This window comes from Eucalyptus grandis, chromosome 3, assembly GCF_016545825.1.
Source record: "Eucalyptus grandis isolate ANBG69807.140 chromosome 3, ASM1654582v1, whole genome shotgun sequence".
Lineage (NCBI taxonomy): Eukaryota > Viridiplantae > Streptophyta > Magnoliopsida > Myrtales > Myrtaceae > Eucalyptus > Eucalyptus grandis.
Genome location: NC_052614.1, coordinates 41,780,017 through 41,801,352, shown reverse-complemented (window position 1 = coordinate 41,801,352; position 21,336 = coordinate 41,780,017). Strand labels below are relative to the sequence as shown.

At 42.3% G+C, this 21,336-nt stretch overlaps 1 non-coding gene across 1 annotated transcript; it reads right to left on the bottom strand.

Moving 5' to 3' along the window:
- Nucleotides 1-11,851: 11,851 nt before the first annotated feature.
- Nucleotides 11,852-13,222, bottom strand: LOC104430461. The gene has a single exon (XR_005549738.1). It is a non-coding gene; the product is annotated as a stemmadenine O-acetyltransferase (transcript).
- Nucleotides 13,223-21,336: the final 8,114 nt, after the last annotated feature.

Sequence of the window (21,336 nt, the reverse complement as noted above, 5' to 3'; positions counted from 1 at the left end):
GCCGTATCTTTCTTAACACCATCCTAAATATCCTATGGCGGCCCAGGTCCGGCGGTCGGGTTGTGTGTGCCATGTGTAGTGTTAAAACAATAAAGCATGCACAATAGTTTATAATCACGAGACATTTTATTTTAACGAAAATTAAAATAAACCTCTAAGCTACTGACTTGCGTAAACAAAAAAAAAAAAAAACAAGCCAGTAAAGTGCTTAAACAAGATAAAACGGCCTAAGTCCTCAAATGTCCCCAGCAGAGTCGCTAAGTTGTTGCAACCTCTTTTTTTCAGCGCCCGATTGGGGCGGACACCTTGCGGAGGCTAATGGTTCGGCTATATCTATTTTAGCCCAGACTCTCCCAAGTCCACCAATTCACGACTTAATGGTTCAAGTTTTTAACCTGTAGGTTACTTTTAAAACGGAGTTGCCACTAATCGTATAGGGTGGGTTGATTAGAAACCCAAGCGAAGTATTGGGAGAAATACTCGCTCCTGCGCAACCAGAGAAATTAGGATAGGGGACTTGATTACACTAGTTAATCACTAATGCCCTTTCGGTACCTAATCTTGTTTAAACACTAAGGATTTTTGGATTTTTGGATTTTTGAGGGATTTTTCCATGTATTTTGTGAAGGAAAAACATTTTCTCATTTTTGGACTTAAAAAGCTTTTTTTTTTTGGTATTTTTTTTCTGAAAATATAAATCATTTTTTGGCTTTTTCTGACATTTTTGGCTTTTGTAAGAAAATACGGGATTTTTTTGATATTTTTATTTTTTGGAAAATAAAATATTTTTGATTTTTTTAATTTTATTTATTAAAATATTATTTTTATATTAAAATAATATAAAAACGAACAGGGTTGGCTCCGACCTGGTTCGCCAGCGACATGGCTTGGATGGGCCAGAGATAAGAGCCCAATCCGAGTCTCATCCCCTAAAACGGCTCGCAAGCCTACGTTCTAGCCAACCCAAACCCGGACGAGTAAATTCGGCCTAGCTCATAATCCAAGCCCGACCCAACGACCCAATTCCTCGAAACCCTACCCGACCCGGATCCAATCCGAGTCTTTCTTTGCGAACCTGGATTTCTTAAGCCTTAGGGTTCAACGATCCACGGCGCCGAGGCAGGGTCGGTTGGGGCATCACCGGGGATGACTCGGACGACGGCGATGAGGTGGTCGATGGCTAGGGTTTCGAGGGGGAATAGAGGCGACGATGACCGCAGCTACTGATTTCTCGGAAAAACGGTGATGACAATGAAGACGAGCAGAGCCGGTCATTACCTGTCCGGGGAGGGTACTGGTTAGTGTGGCACGGCGGCAAGATGAGGCGCCGGGATGGTTGGCTGTGGGGAGGTCTTCGTCTAAGGTTACAACAGTAGCAACAGGAGTGAGGGCAGCAACACAACTTAGTACAAAGCAACGGCATGCAGGGGAAGGAACGATGGCGGCACGGCGTCGAGGCGTTGAATGATGGCGATGACAAAGGAGCGACGACAACGGCCTGGCTTCGATAGAGATCTGGTGCTGCGACGTAGGGGACGGCTGCGGCTTGGCTTGGGGCGACTCGACACGGCAGATTTCCAGATCTGCGCCCAGATCTCGACCCTCTCTTCTTCAATTCTTCTCTCGCTCAGCCCTTTTCGCTCAGATCTCTCTCCCTCCCTCATATCTAGGCTTGCAAGCGCTCGAGCCTCCCCTGAAGTCTCTCGAGGGAAGCTTGTGACGCTCGCCCGCTTTCGATCGCTCTCTCTCCGGCCGCGAGCTCTCAGATCTCGGTCTGCTCGTCCTCGGCCCCCCTTCTGAAATCTCTCAATGGGAGGTTTCGAAGATCTGCAGCCCTCGATCTTTTGCCGCTTCCATGTGTCTTATGGCTGTCTCCGCGACACCCTATTTATAGGCGCGAGGATGCCGATCGACAAAGGCTAGGCCGGCGGTCCTTGGTGTGCCGACCGGCCTTCCTTCGCCGGCCGAACTAGCGTCAATTCTTCCCCCTTCCACGAAGGCATGCTCACCTTCAATGCCGCGTCCTCTCAGCCACTGGCCTACGCTCCTCGCTCTGTTGTAGGTTGTGCTCGAGCACGTCTTCGTCGCCATGCGTGACTTGCAGAGGCGGAAGAAGGAGGAAGGAAGAAGAAGATGGGAGGAAGAAGACAAAGGAGAAAGAGGGGGCCGGGCCAAGTTAGGTTGCGGCTGGGCCTCGCAGACCTGCGCAAAGGAAAAGAAAAGAGGAGAGGGGCTGGGCTTTCGCTTTTCTTTTTGTTTTTTCTTTGCTTTTGTTTATTTTTTTGTTGTTTTTATTATTTTTTTTATTATTTAAAAGAAGGAAAAATAAAAGAAATTAAAACCTAATTAATAACCTAATCAAAATTTAGGTGTCAACAACAGGAACCTCATTATCAAGAACCACAGTTCATGAAGAGTATTCAGTACATTTCTCAGTTTCCACTGAAATTAGTGAGTCTCCAGCAAGGAAGAAATATTATCAAGTTGAACATGGGGAAGTTGATAGACATTAAGAAAGTCAAACCAAGGTACAAGCACTAGAATATCAACGTCTGCAGGCTCCATATCATCTCTTCACCGGTTATCTCGAAGGTATTCTTGGACAGAACTTTCCATGTTATGTCTATTTGAGTTGCTAGGAGATACTGGACAAACCTCAAATATAATTTAAACCATACTAGTAATTAAACTAAAACCAAATTGATAACTTGTTATGAGCTTAATCATTCATATCAAATATGAAAGGATGATTTTGAGGTGTATCTTAACATTTACGAATTGCGTGAATAGTCATTTATAGCTGTGTACCTCTGCAAATTCTTAAAAATATAAATGAGGCATGATCAAGATTTTGTTCTATTATTTTGTAAACCAGTTAAGCGGGAGAAATGCTCAACTGCTAGGCAACCATGTGGAAGTCAGGGGTATCCGTTGAACAACCGTGATTGAACTCAGATTGAACTCGGCTTAATCACTACAAGCAATTTATCATCCGGTTACTACAACAAGATTAAAGCTACGTTCTCTCTCATTCTGCAACTCTCCTATTTCGATTCGGTCAATGGCATTGATCCTCAATCTTTGCCTGAATCGCCACCTAACGCCAAAAGCCACCACCGATTGACACCACTTGCCACACTGGAACCTCACTGATTGCGCCTCTGTTTTACTTTGTTTTCTGATCAGAGACTTGGAAAATCTCAACTCCTGCTCGTTTCTTCTTCACCAAGGCGGATCACCAGCAACAACGCCTCCCAAGACATCGGATACTTAGTTTGATCTCCTTCGGAATTTACATCTGCATCTCCCAGGTAAGTATCTCTATACACTAGTCTTGGAGAAACAAGGACAAGAAATCTTAACTATTGGTTCCCTGAAGATTGTCTGCTATTAAGTTCCTGTTTGTGATTTTGAACATGCTTCATTAAATATGTGATATTTAGAATATGGATTCTGGCTTTAATGAGTTCCCTGGTTGATGAAGAATTATTATGATGTTAAGTTTTTTAAAGCTAGAACAGTGATGAGCAGAGCAAGGTGAATGATGAACAAAGCAAAGATTTGATCATATCTCTCTAGGATGTTGGAAAGAAAGAAAAAATGGAGGCAAAGGGAAACCAAGCGAACTATGAGTTCATGTTGAAGGTAATGGCTGAGAAACAGACCGAAAGAAAGAAAGAAAATAGAATAAAATAAACAGTAAAAAACTAAAAATATATTAAAAATTAAAACTTAAAAATTAAGAAAAGAGAGAAAATTTAGGTGTGCAACATGTGTTTGGGCGTAATCGAAGAATAAAAAGGGGAAAAAGAAATCAAAGGGAATAAACAAAATCTTAAAATAATAACAAAACTTATCCACAAATATGTTAAATTATTGTGTGTATGTCGAAGCTCATCAATGTCATTATTAAATCCCCTCGCTCTCCAAATTTCCATCAAATGATCCATAGATATGTCAAAATCTCCATGAAACATTACTCTACACAGAGAACACAAAATTTAATTCTCTTCATTTAAATCCCCATAATAGAGTTTTAGAAAATCAAGTACTTCATCAATATTTTGGAAATTGATAATAGGTCATCTTCGCAAATTCCTAATTTGTCTCTCTAGGGGTGAACCTTGTCCTTCCCACTTTACCAACAGTGGAGAACCAATGCACTTTCTGACCATGAGTATACAGAAACTTCAGATGGAAAGCTCTTCTTAATCCTCAGCTAGAAGTCCTTACAGAAAAACGTGGATTCAACATGCATGGTGCGAGCACTGCATGTGCACGGCAATGCATGACACATTTATGGCACAAAATACAATACGAGGATATTTCAGCGAAGCCAAGGAAAAGAGTGTGGCTAAATTACATGGTGGGGCCGGGCTCAGATGGGTGAAACAAAAGAGTCCCAACCACTTTATCATAGACTCCGTATGCTCAAGGGAATTGAATTTCCTCAGAATTTTTTGTTGGCTTTTTTTCTTTGATCATGGTGGTAATTCTTTTTTGTCCTCATCCACGTTGTCAAACGTCACCCCATTCATATCATGTATAATTACACTAAATAGCTCAACAAAGGCATCCATTTTTACCAGATACCCCCTTACCTCAAAATCATATCCCTAACTACCCCTCGCTGCTGTCTCCGTTGCATCACTGTCGACCCATACTTTTTTTGCATCTCCATCTCCCTTGCAGCAGATTTCCACTAGTTGTATTTACCAAAAAACTGCCCATCTCTGAGTGTCCATCACTACGTTTCCAGCAACATCGTGTAAAAGAACATATCCCGATCACTGCAAACAAGAATAAAGCCCCGTTGATGGTGATTCCCTTATACAGCGATACAAACATCCTCGGTAACACTCCACTCATCACACGGCTCAAAGTGACGTTTTCAAGCTGTACACTTACATGATCGGCCCCATCCAGATGGAGTAGAAGGCCAAAGTAGGACAACAATGAGGCGATGCAGAGAGCCATTGCCCATATTAGCTTCAGGTGGCTATGGTCGATGATGGTGAGACATAATCCAAGAGAGCTGAGTGAGAAGATTATCCCATTGTGCTGCTTTGCAGAAATGGCTGCCTCCTAACCTGATCCAGGAGAAAGATTGTGACAAGGACGAACATTATTTTGACGAAGCAGACTGCAATGGTCCCAAGAGTTTTTTGGTTGAAGGAGGTGATCCGGATCTTCTTAAATATTTGAGGGTTGTAGAGGACGTTGGCATTGATACTAGATTGGAAGAAGTCGATCCCAGTATTGCAAATGACATATGTCAGATTGCCGGGGTTGGGCGGAGGAGGAGATCCCGTCACACACCCTCTTTGATACTTCAGTTGGTGAATTTGACAATGTCGTCTTGCACTCGTAAGGGATCTTGATAATGGGTCATCTACAGAATGTCATTAACAATGTCATTCACCTCTTGTCAAGAACCTTGAGGAGTGGAATAACAACGTTATCAAGGTCACCATTATGAGCATTGGGGAGTGCGTGTGGCAGGATCCCACCCTTCACCCGATGCCGTCTATTTGTCATATCCTCATATGCATCATTAGGATCGATTTCTTCCAAAAGGGCTCTGGCATCAATGCCGTCGTCTCCTACAAGCCTTATATATTTGAGAAGGTCGACATTACCTTCTTTAACAAAAAGCTCCTTATGACCATTGTAGTCAATTTTGAGAAGACGACATTCATCCTCGTCATTACCTTCCTTCTAGACTATATAAATATCATCATCTAAGTTTTTACTTCATGGATATGAATCCTAACAATATGAAATAAATCTATGCAATTAACAACTTATATAGCAACCAAATTATAAAAAACCAATCCTCTATCATAATGTAAAGGAGAAAATGTTATGCCCCTAATCAAGTCATTTACGTAAAGAAAATTATATTATCTTTTTTCTACACCTAGAAAAGTAAGGTCATAAGAGAAGAATGGTATCCCCCCTCTCTCGTTCTAAACTGTTCTGAACAAACTCGCGTGCGCACTAGAAGAAAAAGGAAGATCACCGAATTCTCTCTCTTTTAACCTGATGACTCACTCGACTTAGACAGGGTACGCAGGAACATCCTCAGAAACAGTGGATCTTTGGAATCGAAAATAGGTGAGAGAGAACGCTAGGATTTTCCTACAACCGAATCTCTCTCTGCCCCTATATATGGTCGTCATCACTTCATGGTAAGGGGGCACGATCATTCCAAATTTGGAGAAGACAACAAAGCTTTATCCTTTTTATTCCATAAGGGGTTCGGTGGCTTGACAACTGTAAGCGACATTTCTGACTCTAGCCACCCTATCCTAAAGTTTAGAGATAGGAAAATGTTTGCCCCTGATTATCATTATTTTGAGTGGTTAGTTTTCATGACCAACCCTGGACCTAAGGATTTTCAATGGTATGCTCAATGGCTCCGAGTTCAAGAAGCGCGGTTCGTGTGTGGGCTTACTAGACCTATTCCTTTGTTTGGGAATCACTGGAGTCACCGAATATTACCTGACTCGAGTCACCCATCAGTTTCAAGAGGTTCAATAGCTTCCGTCGGCGATTCAGGATGACCCGCTCAGGATAGACTTCCCTAACGGATGCCAAGATCACGAAGACTCCGTCGCATTAGTTAAGTCAATATGGGATATGTGCCACCCTCGGAAGCTGATATGGCTTGAAGAAGAGTTGCAGGAGCAAGAGAAGACCAACTATGCCTCAAAGGAGTACATCCTTAGGCACAAGATCCCGAAGAGCCTCCCCCCGAAGATTCATGAAGTGCCATTGAAGATCACCCACCGAGCCGAGATCAAGCTATCCTCATTAGTTAGATTGAGTCAAGTGCGATATGTAGCGGAACCATACTTACATGCATTATAATGTTAAGGAGTTTGTCACGAGTCTCAATGTTGGGAGTTGGGAGTTAAGAGAGTGTCTCTCTGTCTTCAAAATAGCTTCGTTGTTCAGGGTTTCTCTCTCATATCTCTTCTTGCATTATGTAGCAACATTGCTTTCAATGAAACGAACAAATTAGGGCGATTAGATCTTTGTCGTGGACTGATCGCTCGATTTTTACTTGTACTTATATAAGCTTATCTACCCTTGCACTAGGTACTAGCCAATCGATTGTCTTCTGTCAATCGTCAACACGGCTAAGCAGAGATCCCCGATTCGCACGCGCACAAAAGTCAAAATGGAGAACGAGGACACCAACACATGCATGGCCAAGATGGAGGACCAATTGGCCCAACTCACCACAATGATGCTTGAGATAAGCCAGAAGCTAAAGGAGCCCCCCGCTGTAGCTGTCACTGGGACATCCACTCCTACGTCATTAGGACATGCTCCCCCGTCGACAGGAGGCACGCATATCGCTGATCTCCTAGAAAAGAAACTGCTGGAGAAGCTCTTTCTGTCATGCTAATCATCGTCAATCTAGATCCTCCTCTGAAGGAAGACCCAACACCTCGCCTAAATGAAGAAAGTGAAAAACGCTTGGCAAAGATAGAGGAACGACTATGTGCCTTGCAAGGTTATGAGCTAAAAGGAGCTGATAGGCTATCTCCATATACTAAGACAAACTTCCCTAAGACTTTCCAAGAGCCTAAGTTCACAAGAAAGTATGACGGAACAAGATGCCCCAAGACCCACCTTAGGTATTACCCGAGGAAAATGGCTCACTACGCTAACAACGTGCCTTTCCTCATACACACATTCCAAGATAGCTTGGAAGGCATTGCCCTAACATGGTTCATCGCACTGGACATTGAAAAATTCACCAATTGGGAAGATTTAGCTAATGAGTTCTTGCAGCAGTATCGGTTTAATACCAAGCTCGCCCCCATGAGGGAGGAGTTGACCCGCATTGAGAGAAAGAGCAATGAGTCATTTAAGGCCTTCATGCAAAGGTGGAGGACTATGGCCTCACAGGTGAAGTCGGCCTTAAATGAGAGGGAGATGAAACAGCTATTCTTCAAGACATTGCCCCTTGAATACTTCTAAGGGTTAGGGTTCTCGGGTTGCCAGACGTTTTCGCAACTAGTAGAGGTAGATGAATGAGTTGAATGGGCAATGGTTAAAGGAAGGCCGTGACCGAGGAGGAGGCAAAGCAATTCTTGGCCGTAGTAAAGTCCAGTGAATTCATTGTGGTGGATCAATTACGGAAGTTGTCGGCTCAAATCTCTCTCCTAGAGTTATTCAAATCTTCCAAGAAGCACATGGACATCTTGTTGAAAGTCCTTAATGAGGTGCACATGCCAGAATCAATCGATGAAGTCCATTTAGAAGAGTTTGTTGGGGCCGTTCTACTAAAAGACCAAATTTCCTTTACCGATGAAGATCTCCCCCCACCCCCCCGATGGTCCTAATCATACCAAAGCATTGCACATCTCAGTGAAGCATGAGAGCACTTTTGTTTGCATAGTGTTGATTGATATTGGTTCGGCGCTTAATATATGCCTGTTGGCTACTCTCCACTGTCTTGGCATTGATCTTGGGAGAATCCATACTGGCAAGTCGATTGTGCAAGCTTTTGACAGGATAAAGGAGGTGATGAGGGAGATTGAACTTAAGCTATTGATTGGCCCTATACTTTTCCAAGTCCTGTTTCAAGTGCTGGATATACTGAGCACCTTTAATCTTCTGCTTATGAGGCCATGGATCCACACGACGGGCGCCATTCCCTCCAGCCTTCATCAGAAAATGTGATTCGTGGTTGGCGATAGGCTTGTCACTGTGCATGGAGAATATGATTTTAAGATCTACCATGAGACGACCATCCCTTATATGGAGCCCGAATGTACTAAGGAATCCAACTTTCAAACCTTAAAGCTAGTATCCATGATTCATGTGCCTACGGGTTCTTTCACAAAGGTCGCTGAATTGTCTAGGCCGGCTATAGCTGCGAGAAGGATCATGCTAGCAAGCGGGTATAATCCTAGAGAAGGTTTTGGATCGCATGGCCAAGGTGTGCAAAAACCCATTGAAGCTCATAAAAACTTCAAGAGAAGAGGCTTGGGATATGTCGAGAAGCGAGGAAGCCATAACGGGTGGGGTGTTCGTGGCAACTGAGGAGGCCGAGGTGGGTATAGAGACCAGAGTGAACGCATTGCCCAAACCGAGGAGGATGAGGGCAATTAAAGCCTGTTTCCCCCACCGCTGGAGGAGACGTTCCTAGGAACTCCAAGGATGTTGTTCGAGGAAGAGGACATCTATGGTGTGACTGAGCAATTCGAGGATGAGTCATATGCACCATCTTGGCATGCGAGGAAGCTGGGTCTTCCGAAGTCATGGCTATCCCTTCTAGAGTAGGCCGGTTCTTGTTTAGCCTAGTCTTTTGTCTTATGTCTTCTCCCCTGCGCGGGATCTCGTAGTTTTTCTTTCTTTATTTCCTGTTTATGTCATTTGTAACGTGAATTATGGTCAGCCCTAATCTTGAGCCGTTGGTCGAGGGTGGTGTGTATTAAAATACGGCCTTATCTTTCCTCATTCAATAAAATAGACACATGTTTTATTAAGGACATGTGGAAACACATCAAACTAGTCCTATGATGGTCGATGAGGCCTAAGCCTCCACATGCTCCCTTACTTGACTGTTTTGCAAGGATGAGGAAATCCGAGGATATGAGGATTAGTTCTTGAAATTTTAAAAAAAAAATGCTTTAAATTTTTTTCGAAAATGACATGCATCATCTTTGCTGTTGACATTACTCTAACTTATCTCATTGCATCTCAAGCATTACATCACGCATAATCATAATAAAGACACATGTGACCCGGATGTGCATGAAGAAAGTCTCTTAGGTTCAAATGACACCAAAGAAGATAATCAAAAGGGGATCAAGTGTGAATGGAATTGACATGAAGAATCGAAGCCGTTGACAGAAGAGCGAACAATCACCATAAATTTGGATGATGTAGAGAATGTCAGGGAAGTAAGGATCGGGGCATATCTCTCAAAGTCAAAGGCGGAAAAGATGACTAATCTTCTGAAAGAGTATCAAGATGTGTTCGTTTGGACATACGCTGACATGCCGGGATTAGACCCCGAAATCATGGAACATGCTTTGCCAACGGATCCCAATGTGTCACCCAAGAAGCAAAGACTTAGAGAACTAAACAGAGTTGTCCAAGAAGATTGAAGAAGAAGTGATGAAACTACCGAAAGTAGATTTTATCAAAGTGACTCATTATCCTGATTGGGTAGCGAATATCGTGCCTATAATGAAGAAAGATGGGTGAATCATGGTGTGTATTGACTATCATGACTTGAATCGAGCAAGTCCCAAGGACGACTTTCTGCTCCCACATATCAATGTCTTGGTTGACAGTACAACGAGATTTGAGTTATTCTCCTTCATGGATGGTTTTTCTGGATATAACCAAATCCGTATGAAGAAGGAGGATAGGTGCAAAATGTCATTCATAACTCCTTGGGGAACAAAGTGATGCCTTTCGGTCTAAAGAATGTTGGGGCAATGTATGAAAGGGCCATGGTCACGTTGTTTCATGACATGATGCACAAGGAGATCGAAGTATATATGGAGGATATGATCGCGAAATCAAGACGAGGTGAGGACCACGTTGAAATCTTACGGAAATTGTTCAAACGTCTTCGGAAATTCAAGCTACGCCTCCATCTTCGGCCGCTCCTTCTCCAACCTCTAGCGCCGCGTCCTCCTGTCCAACTCCTCCCATGCCTTCTACATCTGCACCCGTGTCGATCAAGATGTCAAGGCCCCATGCTGTGTTGATGAACCACACTATCGCCTCCACATTGTTCATTGCCTAAGCCAACCCTCATCGATCTCAAATCAAGTTAGATTAAAGGTCTAGCTAAGCTCTAGATCACAAATCTAGGGCTCACTCGACCTTTGATCCAAAATCTGAGGTCCAAGTTCACCAACCAAGCTCAAGCTCAATGACTAAGCAGTGAAACAGTGGCAAGGTGATGGATTGAGACAATGGTGGTGGTGGTGGAAAGGGACAAACATTTGTTGCCGTCCTCATCGGAGTGAAAGGAAAGAAGAGGACAAAATAAAGGAAAAAATAAGAGAGGTGAGATGGTAAGGCTGCGGCCCCAGATGACACATGTTGTTGATAAATGAAGTGGGATTTTGACATGCTAGAATCTCACTCCTATCTAATATTTTCTCCTCTTTTGAATTCTCGAATCAAGTTGTTGGCTTTGTCAACTCATCTATGTGGTGTATAACCCAATGCAATCTTGAATTCAGTCCATATAACAAGTTTTAACAGAAGAATGCTAGATGCACATAAAAATCTTACTAAAATTTACTTACTAAGTAATATAACAAGTTTTGTTTGGGTATAAATAAATGAAAACCATGCGTTGAATCATTGTCTTCTTGAAATATCCAATACTAAAATTTCTTAATACATGTAGCATTGCTTGTTTTAATAATAAATATTAAGACTGCAGCACCCTTCGGTTATTTTCCAAGCTAGGTTTGATGCGCTTTGATATATATAGCTTTCATATTGAAGTTTTCTTAGGGTGTCTGAATTTTTTATTTACTAATTTTAAATATTCTATAAATCGGTAAAAGTACCTTTAAGACATTTGTTAACAAGATTTCTTTGTGGATGATACAACATAAAAAATATTATATATAGCATTTTTCCATTTCAACAAGGTTTTTCAAACTAAAATGTCTGAGGATTGAATTTCAAACGTCCTTTTATTTGCAGTTTGAATCACACATAGATAATAACTTACAAACCCTTTAACCAGTTTATGGCACCTAACAAAGCAAACGAACATATGAAACTTAAATTAAGCAAACGGACAAACAAACCATAAAGGATCACTATCATCATCGCGTCGCCCTTCTCATGTTCAGGGGTTTGGCGAAACAAATTGTAGCAACTCATCGTTGTGCTCGAAGTCGATCATGTCGTGCTCGGCCAAGGTGATCCATGCTTCGATCCCATCCCCGCATCTAGTTCCCATCAAAATGACCAAATTTTTTATGGGAACACTGGTGGTGCACACCCAAGCAGGTCTTCCCCAGCCGAAATCAACCTCTTAGAACGGGAACCTCGCCCAGCTGCTGAACCTGTAGAGCTCGATGGCAGACGACGCTGCCAGCTTCCGTATCGCCATGAGGTTCTCGCAGGCCTTAGCCAATCCATTCTCGCCTTGAAGCGCGCTCAAATATTCGCTGTCAATTGCCCTTATTGAATTTCTGAGAATGCCTGCAAAGTCCTGCAATTCGTCACCCTTGTTTGGTTCCATGAGTGGTGCCACAACGGCCTGCACCAGATTGCCCAAGGTAGTCTCAGGCAATGGTTGTGGCCTTATCCTGCTTCTGATGTTCACCGCATGCATGACTGCTGACGATGGGGGATACTTCTCCTTCCACTCTGGCCTCTTCCTTGCTGCTGCCACGGCGGATTTCCAAATGAGGGCGGTCACGGCCTCAACACGAGTAGGATTGGCACCACCGAACCCGGCCCTGAGGCGAGCCAAGCTCTCGCCATTGAAACAAAACCTCTTGGTCGAAAGCTTCTCTCTGCTGATGACTCCGGATGGCATTTGGTAGTTTATGTCCTTTGGTTGGAAGAGCTCAGATGCTTTCAGGAAGGGAGTGATGAGGCTCGCTTCACCATCGACTCCATTGTTGGCAATTTCAGACCATGCGTTGAGGAAAGCAGAAACCGACGCCCCATCAGCAATCTTGTGAGAGATGCAGATGCCGATCCCCATGCCGCCACAGTCAAAAAAGTTGGCTTGGACCCCTACTATGACTTGTTCGTCAATGTTGGTACTGACTCTGCATGGAAAGAATGGGAGGAATTGCTGCAGCTGATCCATGTCTGGGTTCGAAAGGACTTTAGACAGCTCGACGCGAGCTTTCGCCTCCATATAGAGTGCACCCTCATCATTGCAATTAATGCCAGCATTTCCTTTCACCCTTCCACCTAGAGGGTAGAAGAGGGAAAGCGCCTGCGCAAGCGAAGTTTTCAAGTTTCCCGAAACCAAGGCTGAGTCTGGCGCCGCCTTTTGGTCAGGACCCAAGTAGAACAGGACGACCGGAACATAAAACGGTGGAGCCAGCTGGTCGAGGAGGCAGAAATTGAAGTTCCTTAGGTGAGGTGGAGTTGGAGAGGACGGCTTGATGGTCTGTGTTGACAACCTCAATTTTCGTGGCCATGTCCGTTGGAAAATTGAGAGATTTGAAAGTCTGTCTAACCTTCTTTGGTCCATTTTAATTGCTTTAAATCATGAAAAATGTGCTGCTTTCCTAAGCAAAAAAGAAGGTCAACGAGTTTATCCACATGATGTTCAGGAAGGGAACGCATGATTGCAAGAAAACAATTAAAAAAACATGGATTTTGGGGATCCGCATCAGAAATAAGGCTCTATTTGGCCATGCTTGTGTTTCTTTAGTAATCTATCCTTTTGCTCTCTAGAATAGAAAAAGCATAGAAACATATTTCGTAACGTCAATTAATTTTTTTATTCTTTGAAATAGAAAAATGATGGGAAAATAAATTTGGAATAAAAATTAAAAATTAAAAAAAAATGGCATTTTGTTCCTGAGAATAATTTCTACTACTGTGCCATTGCGTAGCAAGTGTCTTCACTGTTCACTTGCACCAGTTCGTGGCACAAAAGGAAAGGTTCCCCTGTAAAGCACCATGCATAAACCAGAGAAAGACTTGAGTCCCAACGAAATGATTTGATTGATGACTAGGGAAACACTAATTGCATAATTTACACTAGCAATGAAAAGAATCGTGCTTAGCGCGTGCATTGAAAACTACTTTAATATTATGAGAAACGTGGGTATTGTCAAGCTGCTTATCCTTTTGTAGGAAAGAAAAACTTCCAGCTACTATTGCAGCATTAAAACAGATTTTATTCCAAAACTGGTCGAAAGTACTGGTACTAGGGTTGTGACTTGTGGTTGGCCGAGGTTTTGAAATAGAAAGCGGATCCTCAATGTACGATGAAGTTGCAGAACGAGATTTTGAAGTATGCAGGAAGAAAATATATATTTGATGGAGATTAGAAACCCATTACTTCCAACTATTAAGCTCTTGACCCAGGTGACCATGAGGACGAACAAGAGTATCGAAACCAAGTTGAAGAAGATGGTGGACTTGTGCCTGGTGATCTTAGCCATGCTTTTCGATTATCTTAGCTTAACACTAAGTTTGTAAGAGTAACGCCTTGCATATCTTTCTATTTTTAGATGAAATAAGAGCATGAGACAAAGTAATTGTTATGAGTTACAAGAAAGAGCCGGCTTTGTGTTGACGCTTTGAGCTACATATTATAAATAAGATTAATTTGGAGTATATGCCATGAGGGGGAAAGATAATACCTATGCAAGTATCCTTCGTTTTTTTTTTCTTTTTTCAATTGCAAAAGTCAAACTAAGAATGTTATTTTTACATGAGGAATCATCGCCGGCTTGGATTTCAAATGTCGATGAATTATTAAGATGAGGCCTGCATGTGTTTGACTTTGCAGGATAAATTTTGTCTTTTCTTCGTAAAGATCGTGTTAAAGTTTCCCATCTTACGGTCGTTTCGCTGGAGCTTTTGCTCCAATTCGATGTTGGCCGCGAGATTACTAACTTATTGCACTGGTCGGTAATTTTTATTTTTTTTCGGTCGATGTTGATATTTAAATTTTGATTTTTCTTTAGTCAAAATTAGTGATTGAGTTCAATCCCTAAACCCAAAAAATAAAAATAAAAATCAATATTGTATAGTTGCCATTGGCATCCTCAGTTGCACACAAAATACCGTGGAGTATTACAGAATCTTTCTTATTGACAGGTGCCCATTGAAATTGAGATATTTTAAGTGAAAGTCTTAAATTCATTGAATGGATCAGGGTTGCAATTTGAATTAGAATATTTGACATGGCAACCCGAATTGGAGTCTAAATTTGGCCAATAAGGAATGGAGGAAAATGCATCACGGCTAGAATAGTAGCTTAAAAGGGGGATCGCACATCACGATCTTGAAAGAACTGTGATTGTGGGGGCATGCTCGAAGCCAAGAGGAGGAATCGGCGGAATTTCTTCCACAATTAAAGGATTTACATATTGAAAGTAAGTCTGTCACGCCCTGATTCTCGAGCGCATGCCCATCCCTCGATGGTCGATTAAATTGCAACGTTCTAGGACGTATCGTTAACTCATTCATTTTAATGCGCATGCAGAAGCGTATAAATAAATCCTCAAACAGCACAAATATGGGATAGAAAAGCAGGACCACAATTTCACAACCGAAACAAACTTTTATACACAGTCGACTAGTTTATATACAATACTAGTCTATAGACAAAAGTCTACTCGAGCAAAAAGTCTACAAGTCCTCTAGACATTCAAAACCCCAACTGAAAATCCCGAGCTCTCTTGGGGACTTGGGTCCACCACTGCACCACCAGAAGGTTAGTTGTACTCTCACCAAAAGCGATTCCTAAGATCGACACTTGGACCTCAAAATCCTGCGGGGACCTTCCCTAGATCCATTTCGCTCGTGACGATACCACGCTCTAAATTGATGAGGTACCCTCCGAGGTATACCCGCATCGACTCAAACAATAGTCCTCATGAGTTCATAGACCAAGGCTCCTTGGCCCCCGGAAGAGGAATAACAGAGACCTGCTTGGTGATCCTCTTGGGTTGGCCAAAACGTTGTGGAGGAACCGCCATCTAAGGACCTTAAAAGATTGAGCCACGATAGGGTGTGACAATGTCTCAGCAAGTTCACCCCTAAACGTCAACTATGAAGGAAATATGCCTAGAGATACACACAAGTCAAAAGACTTGCCTTAGTTCCCTCTTGCATGTCGGTACAGTTATAATCTCAACCAATCAATTCAACCCAAACCATCAATCCATCAATCCTTCAATCAATCAACTCAATTCTATCACTGCTCACCCAAGCTGAGATTTATTATTAATGCTCACCAAAGTTTATATAAGTATTATTGCTCACTAAAGCTGATACACAATAAATCAATCCCAGCCAAGAATCTTGTGCTTTGCACACCCATTTCTCAAATAAAATAATAAACTTGGCCTAATATCATCGTGATAAAAATACCCGATAAAAATAGTCGCGTGTGGATACACGGTCGGTCTGAGCCAAAATGCTTCTTTCTTTTGAAAAATCTTACTATTTAATATAGTGCTTAAAAACATTTTTGGCATTAAAACTGACGCCCTGGTATTTTCTGATTAAATACCTAAATTACACAATTTTAGGATAGATACCTAAATACCCAAAATTACAATCACCACTCAATTTGCACAAAATAGCATTCAATTGCATAAACTAAACATACCACTATCTTGATATAATTTCCAGGAAATAATAAATAATTAAATAAATACCAAAATTAATTAATAAATGCAAACTTATTAATTACCACCCAAACGAGCCGGGAAAATTTCCGACCCTATCTAGGTAAATAGCACAACTTATCTAGTCCATAATTAAGCTGTTCTAACAACCTAACATGCAAAATCGAATAATTAAATGACTAATCAATTCTAACTAACCACCTAATCCCTAATTAGCATAATTTAAACACCCTTAAAATTCATTAACTCCCTAAGCAGAGTTTAGCAAGTAAACTCACCAGTTTAGCTATCCGGTGAGTCCATAGTGACGGCAACAAAGCTCCTGGCGGCGAAGCCAAGCAAGGCCCAAAAGAGGTCTAAAACAAGCATCAAAGACTCACGGCTAGTTGGGTTTCTCGATTCTGTCCAAGGACCGAGCAAGCTGGAACGGGGCTAGAAATGGCAAGGGACGGGCAAACCAAGCTACAATGGGCGAGCAGGGCGACGGCGGCTACTAGACAATGGCTAGGGGGCTTCGGCTGAGCTCCTACAGTGACCAGGGAGGCTCGGGGGCACGGCTGGGGTCACGGGACGAACATGAGCAAGCAAATGAGCAGATGACGTGCGATGGGCTCGTGCGGGGGCACAACGGTGACGCGGCGTCCTTGCGGTTCAATGGGTGGCTTGCGACGACAGGAGTGAAGGCTAGCGGTTTCCTCTGGTTTTTTGGGAGCTCAAAATGGTTTACAATGGGGAAAGCAAGCTTGTTGGAGAAGAAAGGGATAGTAAAAGGTTGGAGGGTCCCTCTTAGCCTCTAAAGCTCTCTATTCTATCTTCAAACAGTCAATGGCAAGGCCCCACTTGCCTTGGCTGTCATCCAAGCCAATTTACAGCCCAAGACTTCCCTTAGAAGCTTCACCAAGTGGTCCAAATGTGGTGGTGACCATGGCCTATGAATTTAACACAAATTCCCCCAAATCCACTTCAATTCTCCTTCAATTGGATCTAAATCGATCCCCATATTCAACCAAGGTGCCATCATCCCATTCAACATTTTTCCTTGTCAATTCGTCCAACTAGAATTCCAAAAATGTGACAAAAAACGATCATCTAATTTTTCCGGTCAAAAACGGCTCTACTTTGAAATTTTGCCAAAAATCTTGGTTTGTAGAAAATTCTTCGGAGGGTGAGTCAACGTTCCTAAAATAAATCGTGACATAACAGAACTTTCAATTTCTGAAATCGGATTCAAATTCGCGTTTAATTTCTATCTGGCACGATTTTAGTGTGACCTAACCTACTAGGTAGCTTTTAAGAATTTCTAGTGCAATTGACCCGTGGTCGGTTATTTCGAACCACATTGTATATTTGACACATTGGTGACTCTCGATTATCGTGAAAATATCAATGTTTCAAACATGGACACAAGGTACCAAAACGACACAAAAATCGTTCTAGTGTCGATCAACGAGAATTTTGCAATTAGGTGGAATCATCCACACTTAATCACATGGCTAAGTCGAGTTGACCTATCTCCAGTCTCTAATTGATTTTTAATTGTGTTGTAATGACCCTTGCAAACTAGCACGGTCGAGCAGTAGATTCCTGATCGAATTCTCAAGTATATTGCATTAAAATCCCTTAATGACTTCGTTTGATAGACTAGTTATCCCGTGAGTGATCAGTTCAGGGAAAAGAACTATAGGTGCGTCGATCAAAAGTCCAATTCATTCAATTGAAAATAGAACTGAAAATTCAAGATGGCATAACTCTTCCCCTCTTATAAAAATTTCGTCTTAGAAATTTATACCATTACAAATCTTTAAACAAAAAGGTGGGGTTACAGTTGTCTCATCGAATCTTCACTTTCTCAAGTTGCTCCTTCAATAACGTGATGATACCAGACCACTTAAACCAACGGGATCGTTTTGGTGCGCTAAACCTGTTCCTTGCAATCTACAATCCAAACCGGTCTTTCCACATACGACACCATATCGTCCACATCTAATTCCTCAAAATTCAGTACGTGGGTCAAGTCAGGTTCATACTTCCTCAACATGAACATATGAAAGACGTCATGCACTTGCGCCAACCTCGGCGGCAATGCAAGACGATACTCTAGAATCCCTATTCTTTCCAAAATCTCAAAGGGACCTATATGCCTTAGACTTAACTTCCCTTTCTTGTTGAAGCGCAAAGTACCCATCATCGGTGACATTTAAAAAGACGTGCTCACTAAGGAATTCCAATGGCCTTCGACACTTATCAGTGTAGCTATTATTGTGGCTCTGAGCGGTCTTTAATCTATTCTGATGATGGCAACTGCATCCACTAACTGTTGGACTAACTCTAAGCCTATGATCTTTCGTTCTCCAACCTCATCCCAACACATTGATGTTATGCACACTCTGCCATACAATGCTTCGAAAGGAGCCATCTGAATGCTCTGATGGTAGCTGTTGCTATAGGCAAACTCGACAAGATGAAGCTATTCCTCCTAGCTTCCCTTGAAATCCAACATGCAAGCTCGTAGCATGTCTTCGAGAGTTTGAATCATCCTCTTAGACTGGCCATCTATCTAAGGATGATAAGCCGTATTGTATTGCAGCTTCATTCCTAAGGTAGCCTGTAAACTCTTCCAAAAGGTAGCTGTGAATCTCGGGTCTCAGTCTGATGTAATCGTCACCGGCACTCCATAAAGACGAACAATCTGACACACATTGTGATGTGCTCCCATTTCCACTTGGTCAGTGTGTCGACCACTATCCAAATGGAATCATTACACCCCTGACTCCTTGGTAAGCCTATCACAAAGTCTATTGTGATGTGCTCCCATTTCCACTTGGGAATTGGAGAGGTTTCAAAAGTCCTCCCAGCTTACAATGTTGCACCTTTACTTGCTAACACGTCAAACACTTGGCGACATGCTTGGCGATGTCTGCCTTCATATCGGACCACCAATAGTGTTGACGCAGATTCTTATACATTTTCGTACTACCAGGATGAATGTTGTACCTGCTACGATGAGCTTCTAATAAGATCTCTTCTTTAAGCTCTACATCGTAAGGTACACACAATCGTCCTCAGAACCTTAGTGTTCCCTCTTCCAAAATCTGAAAGTCAGCCTTCTTCTTTTCGGTATTCTCTTGCAAAATCTTTTGAATCTCTAGGTCTGTCCATTGAAGCGTCTTGATTCTGATCTGCACTTCCGGCTCAATTCTAAGGGTGGCCATAAGATTTGAAAGGTGGCCTATCTCAAATTTGAAAACCGAGTCTCGAGCTTTCTCAAGTAAAGTCCATTCCTTAACCATCATATGCACAACTAAAGACTTCCGACTCAACGCATCTGCGACCTTGTTCGCATTTCCAGGGTAATACAAAATGTCACAACCATAGTCCTTTAGGAGTTCCATCCAGCAACGCTATCTTATGTTCATCTCCTTTTGAGAGAATAGATACTTGAGACTTTGATGGTCAGTGAAGATCTGGAATCTTTCTCCACACAAATAATGTCTCCAAATCTTCAAAGCGAAAATGATTGCTGCGAGTTCTAAATCATGTGTCGGATAATTCAGTTCATGAGGTCTCAACTGATGGAACGTGTATGCAACAACCTAGACATGTTGCATTAACACGCAACCTAGTCTTCTAAATGACGCATCACTATAGATCTCGTATCATCCAGGACCGGATGGTATGGTCGGCACAAGTACGGTAGTCAGCTTCTACTTAAGTGCTTGGAAACTACTCTCGCACTTGTATGTTTACACAAACTTCTCTTCCTTCTTCAGTAGTCAAGTCAACGGCGATGCTAACGCTGAAAACCCTTCCACAAACCTTCTGTAATAACCTGCCAAACCTAGAAAGCTTCTGATCTCTATCACTGTGATCGGTCTTGGCCAATTGATAACTACTTCAATCTTGGTTGGGTTCATTGAGATTCTTTCACCTTCGTCAGTGTGACCTAGAAACGCAACTCTAGTCAACCAAAACTCGCACTTACTGAACTTGGCGTACAATCCATGAATCCTCAAGGTCTAAAGTACCATCCTCAAATGCCTCTCGTGCTCCTCAAAACTTCTCGAATACACCAGGATATCATCGATGAATACGATCATAAACTGATCCAGATATTCTTTGAACACTCAATTCATCAGATCCATAAAAGCAGTTGGGGCATTTGTCAAACCAAATGGCATTACAGTGAACTCATAATGGATGTATCAAGTACAAAATGCTGACTTCGGTATGTCCTCATTTCTGATCCTCAACTGATGATACCCTATCCTCAAATTAATCTTTGAAAATATCGACGCTCCTTGCAACTAGTCAAACAAGTCGTCGATCCTTGGGAGTGGGTACTTGTTCTTGATCGTCACCTGATTGAGTTAGCGATAATCGATGCATAAGCGCAACGAACCATCTTTATTTTTCATGAACATAGCTGGTGCTCCCCAAGGTGATGCACTGAGACGTATAAATCCCTTATCCAACAACTCCTACATCTGCACCTTTAGTTCTTTCAACTCAGACAACGCCATCCAATAAGGAGCCTTAGAGATTGGCTCTATCCTAGGAGCTAACTTAATCACGAACTCTATCTCTCTCTCTCTCTAGTGGCAGGCCTGCAATTCCTTTGGAAACACGTCTGGAAATTCTTGTACCACTGAGATATCTTCGATCTTCAGCTCCTCAACTGTCGTATCCACAACAGTCGGCTGGTAACCTTGACAACCCCCATCTAACAAACGGGTTGCCTCAAGCGACAAGATTAAGGAAATCGAGGGTCCTCCTCAACTTCCAGTGAACTTGAAACTTCCACCCCCCCTAACAGGTTAAACTGAATCGATTTACGATAGCAGTCTATCTTAGCTCATTGCTTAGTAAACCAGTCCATGCCACTTATCACATCGAAATCATACATGACTAGGACTATCAAATCTATCATCCTCTCTCGCTCACTAATCGCTAACTTGCAATTAGGACAACCTATTGTAGCTAACACATTATCCTT